Source organism: Astyanax mexicanus, chromosome 17, assembly GCF_023375975.1.
Source record: "Astyanax mexicanus isolate ESR-SI-001 chromosome 17, AstMex3_surface, whole genome shotgun sequence".
NCBI lineage: Eukaryota > Metazoa > Chordata > Actinopteri > Characiformes > Acestrorhamphidae > Astyanax > Astyanax mexicanus.
In genome coordinates this window covers 1067757-1081050 of record NC_064424.1, presented here as the reverse complement: position 1 = coordinate 1081050, position 13294 = coordinate 1067757, and the positions used below count along the sequence as shown (strand labels likewise).

Here is a 13294-nt window from a genome sequence, read left to right as displayed (position 1 = left end):
TATAAACTAAAACCATTTAGAACACTGACATATACTGTATATTTACACCATAAAATACAAATGGATGGATGATCACAAACCATCAAACCAAGCTGAACTGCTTGATTTTTTACACCAGGAGTAAAGCAGCATAAAGTTATCCAAAATCAGTGTGTAAGACTGGTGGAGGAGGAGAACATGATGCCAAGACGCATGAAAAAAAAACTGTGATTAATGAATCACATGAACTTGTTTTCTTTGCATTATTTAAATACATTTAATTAATTACACAATCTATTATTTAAATATTTTAAATACATGACAGTTTACAACTGGTAAGTAGCAATGGAAATAAACTGAGTTTTTTTAATGGATTTAGTAAAGTTTTGTCTCTACTGCAGCAGCATTTCCACACTTACACACTTACAGCACATTCACACTTTCATCATCATAATAACTAGAAATAGACTCAGATAAAACACAGAGAACTCTGTAACTATTAAAAGTAGAAGTCTTTCTTTTCTTTAGAGAAATTACAGATGAAGCCAGAGAGCGGTGAATACTGTTTCCTACACCTTCAAATAAAGACTCTTAGAAACTGGAGACAAAAAACTGCTACAGGAAGACGTCTGGCTGACCCACATGGAAACAGCAGCTTTAGCCTTTAGCTCAGATTAGCTCAGAGAGATGTATATATATGTGTACTGTAGATATATGTTGTGTGTATATCTACAGTACACAGTACAGTACACTGCACTCCTGTAGCCTCCAGACGTTTGTGGTTCCACAGCACCTGACTGGAGCTGATTGGTCCTGAAGCCTGTAGATCTCGGTGAGGGGGCGTGTCAGACAGAGCTGCGAGAGACGAGAGATTTAATGTTCACTATCGGCCAACACGGAGTACAGTGTTGTCGCTAATGATCCAATTATCCAGCGCGTTTAGAGTGATAATAGAGTGTTTCATTCTCACTCTGCTGCTGCTGAGCTCTAATTTCACTCTCAGGAGATCTTTCACAAATCTGCAGGTAACTGTACAACCCCCCCCCCCCTCCCCATATCCTTACTTAGTAGATCCACCTTTCACTGCAGTTTTAAGCACTGCTTTAACACCCAAACTCAACGTCAGGCAAATCACCAAACACAGTCTGTATGATTATCTGGAACACTGGCAAAAAGAAATCCAAACTCAAAACAAACTGGAATGCTATCGGGCCCTAAAAACAGAGTCCTGACTGTCAGAGATAGAAAGCAGAGACCGATCCTGACCAAGTACAGACTCAGTGACCACAGACTGGCCGTAGAGACCGGCAGGTATAAACAGTCCTGCAGCCCAGAGAGGAGAGACTGTGTGCTCACTGTACGACAGGTGAGGTCGAGACGGAGATGCACTTCCTTCTACACTGTGACAAATTCAAAGAAACACGAAATTTCTTCATTAACAAATTTAAAGATTTAATTCCAAATTTTGAAAAAAATCTCACTATCAGAAAAATTACGGATCACTCTGGGGGAGGGGCACACCGCCCCCCTCGCTGCCAAATACCTCAGCACATGTCACAGCCTGAGAGACAGTGGGTAACACCTCAAAATAAAACCCCTTAAAATTCTGCAGACCCCATCCCAGAGAAAGTGATTATTATTATATCATTATAATTATTGATTAAAAGTATAATTATTATTATAACAATCATAATGATTCTTTTTGTTATAAATGTTATTATTGTGTCTGTTATGTATGTTCATATCTTTGTTGTTAATTGTTAAAATGCTTTGGCAACACTGTAACTTGCAGTCATGCTAATAAAGATACATTGAATTGAATTGAACTGAATTGAACTGAATTGGTATTTGTCACATCTATAGCATTTTTATTTATTTATTTTTTTTGCACCAATAAAGAACAATAAACACAAACTGCAAATAGCAATAAACAAAATAGTGCAGGTAGAGGCAAAAACCTAACATGGGCTTAAAAAATGCCTCTACCTAAATGATATCAAAATCTATTATAACAAATATAACATCAAAACAAACAAACAAAACAAAAAAAAAAATCACAATTTAAACATGAAACAAAAAAATATATTCACAGCATCTGTAATAGCATCTATTACAGCTACTTTTTTTTTATTATTTTATTTAGATTTTAGTAAGTTTATAAACATAATACAAATAAAAACACATGACAAACATACATTAAAGTGAGAAAAAGAAATATAAATAGCACAATGACAATAAAAATAATAATAGTAATAATAATAATATTAAATAAAAATAATAAAGTAAAATATATATTTTATATCTGGTCCAGTGTCATGTCCTTGATATAGTCAATAAATTGCTGCCAGGTTTTATAAAATACTTTAGTGTTGTTCTTTAATTGATTAGATATTTTTTCTAAGGGTATACAACTCTTGAGTTCGGAAAAGTTTTTAGCAGTAGTTAGCATAATTTCGGTAGGTTTTAGAGCATATTTATTCTTAAAATCATTACAGCTACTTTTTAATTGCAAGAATAACAAGTTTGTTAAATCCAAAATGTCTAGCTGAATATTATATTATATATATTATATTGCAATGGTTTTAAAGCTGCTATTTTGAGCTATATTTCAGCACTGCTTTGGTACAGATATATACTTTATGTATTATTAAAAAACACTAGTTTCTTGTGTCCCTTGCGTTGTTTGAATGTAATATATTTTCTCTATATTGCCATTTTAAATACAAATCACACTGTGTACTATCTTCACTCCCTTTTAGAAAGCTTTTAATGTCCATAATTAATGTAGCATTATTAATGTAGCATTATTAATGTAGCATTATTAATGTAGCATTATTAATGTAGCATTATTAATGTAGCATTATTAATGTAGCATTATTATGCTATAGTGCACTAAAGTGTTCTTGTAGCCACATTATTATTCAGTATATATTTAAAGAGTGCTAAAATAAAACAACGAATTTAATTGTATAAAAATAGTACAAAAATCTTACTTAAATTGTGCTAAGTGTAATTAACTGTACTAAAATTGAACTATTTTAGATTTATTTAAGTAACATTTAAACATTTAAACTACTTTATGTATATAACCCCATATTTTAAATATGCTTACAGTACAATTATAATATATATATATATATATATATATATATATATTAGGGGTGGGAATCGATTACTATCTCACGATTCGATTCGATTCCGATTTTGGGGGCCACGATTCGATTCAAAATCGATTTTTGATTCAAAACGATTTGAATTATAAATATTTCTGCTTCTGGCTTATGAATCGTATTGAAAAAAAACCCTCCATAATATACACTGGTCCTGGAGCAAGTAATGTGTTACAAAAACAATAAAATGTGCAGGAATGTGGGTCCTCAGTGACAGAGGAATCACTGGGATATCACAATGACGTTAATGAACAATAAATACATAAATAAATAACACTGCTTTATTACCAGGCTACTAGCGGTGGTGTGTAGGTGACGCTGCTGGGCTGATGTGATGATAGCAGTGGAGCGCTAAAGTTCAGGAGCAGCTGCTGATTAACTAGTTAATTTAAGGTCGTTGTATTTCTTCAGAAAGGGGGCAGGAGGTGGAGAAATTAATTCATATTGTCCATTCCTTAATTCCTCTGTGATGAGGAGCTGAAATTAGCTCTGATTAGCTTATTGTTATTTTTCCGTTCCGCCTTAAATGCTGCAGCCCGCTGCCACCTGTAGCGTTATTTAAGGTGGAACTGGAAAGTTAGCTAGTTAGCTAGCTAACAGTTACTGAAACTAACTACTAGCGATCTTTTTTATGCTTGTTATGAAGCATTCTGCCATAAAACATTGAAACTACACGTTAATCTAAGGTAATATAGTGCTTGTTCTGCCATCTTACCGGTGATTCTCAAACACCTACGCTCTGTGTGTGTCTGGAAGATCTCCAAAGGGACAAGCGCTATCCCCAGGGTTGCCAGGTCCAACAAAAATACCCAGCCCAAAATCAGTCTAAACCCCGCCCCTCAGAATCGATTTTGGGACATTTTAAATCGATTCTGAATCGTAGTAAATGAGAATCAAGATTCTTATGTGAATCGATTTTTTGGCACACCTCTAATATATATATAACAATGAGTATTACAAATGTATCACTATTATAATTATACAACAGGTATACTCGAAATGTACTAAAAATGTATGTCAAATATATGTGATCTACAGTATTTACATTAGAGTACAAATATACATGCTCCTTGTTCCTGTCTTTTGTAAGAAGGACACTTCTTTGGACACTTTGTTGGGTATAAAAATATATTTATAAATTATATATATTACAAATTTACATTTAAATGTTATTTAACACTGTATCCTATTATTTTCTAATATTTATATTTTCAAAGCATTGAAATAACATTACAGAGGACTGAAATACTTTTTAACGGTTACATTAATGTAATACGTAAATATACTTTTTTTATTTACAAATGTAGTAATTTAATTTACTTTCTAAAAAGTTATATGATACATTGCACTTTAAGTGAAGGACTGTAACAGTTGTTTTTAACACACTTTGCTAAAAATGTTCAAAAGTATATTTGGAAATAAGTATATTAGAAGTATGTTGAATTATATTAAACTAAAAGTGTACTTCATAGTAGACTATATGTTTCACAGCTGTGCTCCTTTAACCTATTTACCACAATTACGCCTCCAAACACTACAAACACATTTTTTACGTATTCCTACAGCCATTGTTTCATATATTTACAGAGGAGTTATCATTCTGTGTGTTTTTGATTGGAATTACATTTTTACTAGAATTGTCGTGATAATTAGGTTACTGATTTATTGTTATCTATTGATTTATTGATTGTTATTTATTGATATTGTTTATCTTTCCTACACCTTCAAAAAAAAGACACTTGGAAACTGGAAGAAAAAAAACAGCTACAGGAAGACGTCTGGCTGACCCACATGGAAACGGCAGCTTTAGCATTTAGCTTAATATATATAGTACTGAAAAAATTTAATTATGTAAAAGTACCTTTACTTTGCTAAAATTCTACTCAAGTAAAAGTAAAAGTACCCATCTAAAAATCTACTCGAGTAAAAGTAAAAAAAAGTACTCAATTTAAAATTTACTCTGAGTAAAAGTTACATAGTTACTTTTAATTATTTGGTGTAAAAAAGTACAAATCATAAATTAAATCTTTTAAATAAACTATTATTCCAAATAATAATTTGGACCTTTTTCAGGCAGTATTTGCTCAAACCCCATAAAACATTTTCAAGAACAAGTGGTATAGGTTCCTATGATCATTTTTTTCTTTACTGTTAAAAGGTTATGGTCATATAAGCGACTATAAACTGTATTTTTATAGTTTTACAGTTCATTATAATTGTTTAACTTGCTATGCTTTAACTGCTATTTACATGTTATTTTTTTTACATTTAAGCAGATTGTTTACTGTTTCCCAAAAAAATTAAGGAATTATCATTAAAAACATGAAATCTTACAAAAAATAATGTTGGTCGGCGCATGCGCAGTGCCGTAAAGAAGCACATATTGATGGGTAGCATAACTCGACAGAACACCGGTTCCCCCGAGCACAGCTGATTCACACAGCGTCTCTCCCCCTAACCGTAAAATAAACACTGCTGGGAAAAGTTCAGCTGCGCGAACATGGAGAACAAAACTAATTTTTTTTTTTTAATTCAGACAATTAGTTTTTTTCCTCAGCATTTCATTATTTACTCAGTAATGGGGAGTTTTCTAATGTACTTGAGTAAAAGTAAAATTACCTATTTTAAAAACTACTTAAAAAATTACAAATTATGCACAAAATCTACTCAATTACAGTAATTTGAGTAAATGTAATTCATTACTTTCCACCTCTGGTCATACAATTCATTTCTGTGTGAGTAATAATGTGAAAACAATCAAGGTCAGGTTTGTATTGTTTTCTTTCCTTTGGTTCAGATTAATATCCATGATTAAAATATATGGATTATGTAATAATGGCATGATATTGGTAGCCTCGGTCATAATGTCTGATTTAATTTCTTGGTGTACGAAACTAATGACCGGAAATATAAAATTATGTATATATAAGAATGTGTGCAGCGTGTGATAAGCAGAGGACATTTATGAACACAGGCGTGACACGTGTCTTCATGAGGGCATGAGTTAATGAGTGTGGGATTAAAGCGTGTACGCTGCGTGCATCAGGTGCATTACTACAGGTGCTGCATCAGAACACAGCTGAGTTTATCCATGAGGAAAGAGCACAGCCTGCGGGCAGCATTCAATCAACCGCATAGCTCCTCACATGCCTACAGCTCCCCTCAGAAATCAGCCTTTCACAGCTGTGCTCCTATTCACCACTATAACCCCGCCTCCAAACACTACTAACACACCATCCCTTCATTTTCACACAGACGAGCTTATATATTTATACATCTGTACCGCTGCTACAAACCAGCCCGGCATTCTGGGTGAAATTTGATTTTGATTTTGATTTTTACTAGATTTTTTTATCTAGTTTTTCTTAATTACCTTACTGATTTATTATACAGTACAGTATCCAACAACAGTGAACACAGCTCTTATATTTCTGCAAATATTTTATTATATCTTATCATGGGACAAAACTATAGAACTTAAATTTGCATATAACTTGAAGTAGTGTACAATTTTTATTTGTCTATCTATCTATCTATCTATCTATCTATCTATCTATATATATATATATATATATATATATATATATATATATATATATATATATATATATATATATATATATATATATATATATATATATATATATATATATATATATATATATATATATATATATATATATATATGTCTGCCTGCCTGTCTGTCTGTCTGTCTATATGCCTGTCTGTCTGTCTGTCTGTCTATCTATCTATCTACAGTTGTGGTCAAAAGTTTACATACACTTGTAAAAAAAACATAATGTTATGGCTGTCTTGAGTTTTCAATAAGTTCTACAACTCTTATTTTTCTGTGATAGAGTGATCGGAACACATACATGTTTGTCACAAAAAACAGTCATAAAATTTGGTTCTTTCATAAATTTATTATGGGTCTGCTGAAAATGTCACCAAATCTGCTGGGTCAAAAATATACATACAGCAACATTAGTATTTGGTTACATGTCCCTTGGCCATTTTCACGGCAACTAGGCGCTTTTGGTAGCCATCCACAAGCTCCTGGCAAGCTTCAGGTCGAATGTTTGACCACTCTTCTTGACAGAATTGGTGCAGTTCAGCTAAATGTGATGGTTTTCTTGCATGAACCCGTTTCTTTAGCACTGTCCACATGTTCTCAATGGGGTTTAAGTCAGGACTTTGGGAAGGCCATTCTAAAACCTTAATTCTAGCCTGGTTTAGCCATTCCTTTACCACTTTTGATGTGTGTTTTGGGTCATTGTCTTGTTGGAACACCCAACTGCGCCCAAGACCCAACCTTCGGGCTGATGGTTTTATGTTTTCCTGCAGAATTTGGAGGTAATCATCCTTCTTCATTATCCCATTTACTTTCTGCAAAGAACCAGTTCCACTGGCAGCAAAACATCCCCAGAGCATAATACTACCACCGCCATGCTTGACAGTAGGCATGGTGTTCCTGGGATTAAAGGCCTCACCTTTTCTCCTCCAAACATATTGCTGGGTGTTGTGGCCAAACAGCTCAATTTTTGTTTCGTCTGACCAGAGAACTTTCCTCCAGAAGGTTTTATCTTTGTCCATGTGATCAGCAGCAAACTTCAGCCGAGTCTTAAGGTGCCTTTTCTGGAGCAAGGGCTTCTTTCTTGCACGGCAGCCTCTCAGTCCATGGCGATGTAAAACACGCTTGACTGTGGAGACTGACACCTGTGTTCCATCAGCTTCCAAATCCTTGCAGACCTGCTTCTTGGTGATTCTTGGTTGACTCTTGACCATCCTGACCAATCTCCTCTCGGCAGCATGTGATAGCTTGCGTTTTCTTCCTGATCGTGGCAGTGACACAACTGTTCCATGCACTTTATACTTGCGTATAATTGTCTGCACAGTTGCTCTTGGGACCTGTAGCTGCTTTGAAATGGCTCCAAGTGACTTCCCTGACTTGTTCAAGTCAATAATTCGCTTTTTCAGATCCACACTGAGTTCCTTTGACTTTCCCATTGTAGCTTTTGTAGCTGAGTCTAATCACTGGGTCAAATGAGCCCTATTTAAATGGGCTCATGAGAAGTCAACAGCTGTAGTCAATCAGAATCACTTACAAGAAGTGAAGAGGCCATGACATGAAGCTAATTTGATTGACACAACTCGCTACATCACCAAAATTGACAAATTTTGTTGCTGTATGTATATTTTTGACCCAGCAGATTTGGTGACATTTTCAGCAGACCCATAATAAATTTATGAAAGAACCAAATTTTATGACTGTTTTTTGTGACAAACATGTATGTGTTCCGATCACTCTATCACAGAAAAATAAGAGTTGTAGAACTTATTGAAAACTCAAGACAGCCATAACATTATGTTTTTTTACAAGTGTATGTAAACTTTTGACCACAACTGTATCTATCTATCTATCCATCTATTCATATGTCTGTCTATCTATCTATATATATATCTATCATTTTGTCAGTCTATCTATCTATCTGTCCTTTTGTCAGTCTATCTATCTATCTATCTATCTATCTATCTATCTATCTATCTATCTATCTATCTATCTATCTATCTATCCTTTTGTCAGTCTATCTATCTATCTATCTATCTATCTATCTATCTATCTATCTATCTATCTATCTATCTATCTATCTATCCATATGTCTGTCTCTCTGTCTGCCTTTACCTATCTCTTTGTCTATCTATCTGTCTCTCTAGCTGTATGTCTGTCTGCACAATTATGTCGTTGTCTCTCTGTTGTGTCATGTGACTCGTTAGAGTAACGAGGTCTCAGGTGTGAATGGAGGACCAGGTAAATTTGGAGTTTTAGGTTCAGTTCTCTCGTACTAGCCACTGGATATTCACTGTGGCACCTCATGGTAAAGAACTATCGGAGGATATGAGAAACAGAATTGTTGCTCTACATAAAGATGACCTAGGATTTAAGAAGCTGTAAATCAAAAAGTCAAATTATTGGCATGAATCGATAATGCTGAGAAAACATCTAAGGAGATAAACTACTATAACTACTGAAATCAGGTTAAGAGAGACGCATTATTTAACAGTGGAAGTACAGTGGAGGAACATCACCTTACTGGAAGAAATGTGGTCTGAAGGTGGTTTGGTGAAATCAAATGGTATAAAAACAGCACGAGAACTCAAGGATATGATGTTTAATAGTGAAAGTAAGAGCTTTCCCACACACACACACTGCAGTGAAGGGAACTGATTGGATTAAATGGACCAAACAGCTGTGTAGTTTTAAGAAAAGCTCTTATCAGTGAGGATAATCGATAAAAACGGATACAAATTAAAAGTTAAGAAGGTTTTTCTCTCTCCTGTAAAGTTGCTGTTTTGGAGATGCTTGTTCATCATTGGACAGCGATGATATATGTGTGTAATATACAGCTCTGGAAAAAAATAAGATTTCACTTAAAAATGATGAGTTTCTTTGATTTTACCAAATTGAAAACCTCTGGAATATAATCAAGAGGAAGATGGATGATCACAAACCATCAAACCACCAAACTGAACTGCTTGAATTTTTACACCAGGAGTAAAGCAGCATAAAGTTATCCAAAATCAGTGTGTAAGACTGGTGGAGGAGAACATGATGCCAAGATGCATGAAAAAAACTGTGATTAAAAACCATCAGGGTTATTCCAGTAAATATATTGATTATTTCTTAAAACTTTATGAATATGAACTTGTTTGTTTTCTTTGCATTATTTGAGGTCTGAAAGCTCTGCATCTTTTTTGTTATTTCAGTCATTTCTCATTTTCTGTAAATAAATGCTCTAAATGAGAATATTTTTATTTGTAATTGGGGAGAAATGTTGTCTGTAGTTTATAGAATAAAACAACAATGTTCATTTTACTCAAACATAAACCTATAAATAGCAAAATCAGAGAAACTGATGCTACCATGCTTTAATTCAGTGAGCTGAGTTTTATTTTTCCAGTGCAGTGGGCGGGGCTAATCTGGTCTGCTAATAAATGTCCATTCTGAGTAATAATAGGTCTTTAAATGTGTAAAGTGAAAGAAAACACAAAAAGAAGAAAACACAGCATGTCCACTGCGTCTGTAAGGGTTTTAATGTAATTTTATTTTGTTTGTATTTTGTCCAGATTAGTAAATCAGTAAATGCAACATATTTATAGGGATAAATTCTGTGTATTTCTGTCTGAAAGGGTTAAAAAGACCCGTGTTCAGCTTTAATCTGGTTAGTTGAGTGTATGGTTCCCTGAGCCGGAGCTGGAGTGAACTGTTGGTTTTCTTTAATTGCAGAATCGGTACATCTGTACTGTACAGTTGCGCTGTCCTCTGAGGACGTCTTCAGGCTGCATTAATTGATTAAATGTACTGCAAATGAATGGAGAGGGGACATGTCTGTCCCCCACACACCCATAAATTACGTCTCCAGGCTTTCTGGTGCCTGAGTGGTCTTTAGCGAGCGCCGCCGTTACAGATTCATTACGCTGTTAATAACCTGTAGACAGTAACTGATGAGTACAGCACTTAATTGTGTTTGTGTCCTTTAGGAAAGGTTGAGGACGAGGGACGGAGTGAGGGAGGCCGGTCAGACCCGGGCAGCAGGACACATGTGTATATATATATTCTATAAACTACAGACAACATTTCTCCCAAATTCCAAGTTCAGAAATCAATATTTGGTGGAATAACCCTGATTTTTAATCACAGTTTTTTTTCATGCATCTTGGCATCATGTTCTCCTCCACCAGTCTTACACACTGCTTTTGGATAACTTTATGCTGCTTTACTCCTGGTGTAAAAATTCAAGCAGTTCAGTTTGGTGGTTTGATGGTTTGTGATCATCCATCTTCCTCTTGATTATATTCCAGAGATTTTCAATTTGGTAAAATCAAAGAAAATCATCACTCTTAAGTGCTGTATAATATATTCAGCTTTTTATGTCAGGAGACACTGTGAGACACGTCCTCTGGATATATGTAGATATTTATAAATGTATAGCATATATATGTTTACTCATCATATGTACATTACATTATAATAAACATTATATTTTGGATTCATACTTTACACTCATATGGTTTGCTTGTTAGACATACATATACAATACATTACACATTAATCTGTGCTTGCTCTGCATGTATGATATGTAATATTTCAAAGAATGTATTTCACACCCATGACCATACATACAGTAGATTGCATACACATATACAGTATGTGTGACACACTGTATATTGCAAAAAGTGTATTTCTCAAACAGCATGAGCATAATTATATTTATTATGAGGTAGAGTGTATATATATATATATATATATATATATATCAAGATATGAATTTGTACCAATTCCTAACATATATTTTTTGCACATATATATGCATATACAGTATGTTCATATATTACACTTGTTTACTGCTGATCTTGTTCTGATTGGTTGCACTGAACTCTCTTGCACTTTGAACTTACCTTGCATGTTTTGTTGGATATATTTTTATATATTTTACACAATTTAACTTTTAATAAAAACTGTTTTGTTTGTTCCATTAATAAAATGTTCCTTTCCTCACTGCATCCTTTGTGTATATCTACAGCATAACAAATAACAACACTAAACACTGTCACTTTATCGAATAAACATGAGTAAAAGCATGGATAAAAATGGCTTAAAATAAAATAAAAATAAATATATTTTTGTAAGAAATATTAACACAAGGCGCAAAAGCTATACTATACATATATTCTTGTACTGCAGCAGCAGCATATTTAATATTTCACATCCAGAAACGACACGTGTCGTTATCCACAAAAGGCTGGACTCACCTGAAGCCATTAGATGGCTCTATGAGGTTTTACATGGTTTCTCTGCTGGATGAGTCGGTTCTCCGGTGTCGGTTCTCCTCCAGTTTTGGGGCAGGCAGTAGTTCTGTTGTTTGTTCCAGAAGGGAAACATGAGGAGCAAAGGGAAAAGAAGGGATGGAGGGAGGGAGGGAGGGATGGATGGAGGGAGGGAATGAGGGAGGGGAGGTGTTGTTCTAAGCCCTCCTCAGGGACTCCATGGATGGGTCAAGGTTGGCAGGTTCCTGGGTAAAGCTCCTCAGCTTCGGTCCCCGGCAATCAGGGGAGCGCATCCTGGAGACCTGCGGCGGTGACTGGCTCTGTGCCGGCTCCATCCGGTGGAGGAATGGTGCTCTCTAATGAAAATGCTGTAGAAATCCAGCTGATTTGGTTGAAAAATGGCGAAAATTGGCGAAAAAATGGAAAAATGGAAAAATGGAAAAATGGAAAAACGAAAAATCAAATTGAATCAGGGAGTAGCCGCTATATATTTCTGGGTTGTTTTTTTCTTTCTTGCTTGTGAAGAAAGATGCTCACGTTCTCCGCTCTCCTCCGTGTCTTCTGTCTGTTTTCTGTTTTCTCTCTTGTCGTCTTGCGCTCCTCGTTTCTCGTTCCTCGTCTCATCGAGGTTCATACCCCCCTCATTGGCGGCGTCGGAGAGAGAGAGAGCCAGAGCCAGAATGCTGGGGGCTCGCCTGCCTTGGATGCGTGCTTGCATCCGTTGTCATGGTTGCCGGATGCAGAGTGGCCTCAGTGGCGGCTGTGGCTGTGGCTGTGGCAGCGGCGGTGGCAGGCGTTACTCCTGGCTGGCTCGCCTATGAAAATTGTCATCTCGTTTTTTTTTTGCTTTTTTTCCCTCTTCCTTCTGTCTGTTCTTCTCCTTCTTTTGTCTGTCGTTATCTACAGCTCTCTCACCCGATTCTCTCTCTCATCCCTCTCTCTCTCTCTCGCGTTCTCTCTCTATGCAGCAGTACCCTCTCCCCCGTTCCCTCCTCCTCCCTCCTCCTCCTCCTCCCTCCCTCCGCTCCTGCTCCTCCACATCAGGTTGTTTTTTGCTCGTCTTGTCAGCTCGCTTTCCCCCAATCTCCTAAACCCTTGTTGAATGTGACAGCATCCGCCGCTCTCCTGCGCCGGGGGCTCCGCCGGTGTTCCGCCGGGGCTCCACCGGTACGCTATACCTGCCTCCAGCGCACCCCTGAGACCCGTCTCCTCCTGTCGCACCCTAATTCTCTCCTGACACCCCTCTCTCTGGGTTCAGGCTGGAGCCGTCATTAGTGTCTTTCATCGAGAGCATGTCTCTCTGTCTCTCTCTCTCTCTG

General features: G+C 36.0%; 1 protein-coding gene across 1 annotated transcript in view; it reads right to left on the bottom strand.

The window, feature by feature from the left end:
- The window catches only part of LOC111191472 (short transient receptor potential channel 5-like), a 68576-nt gene extending 55623 nt beyond the window's left edge, over positions 1-12953 (bottom strand). Inside the window, exon 1 of the mRNA XM_049466762.1 lies at positions 11961-12953. The gene's annotated coding sequence lies outside the window, so the exon portion shown is untranslated. The remainder of the gene's footprint in view (positions 1-11960) is intronic.
- Positions 12954-13294: the final 341 nt, after the last annotated feature.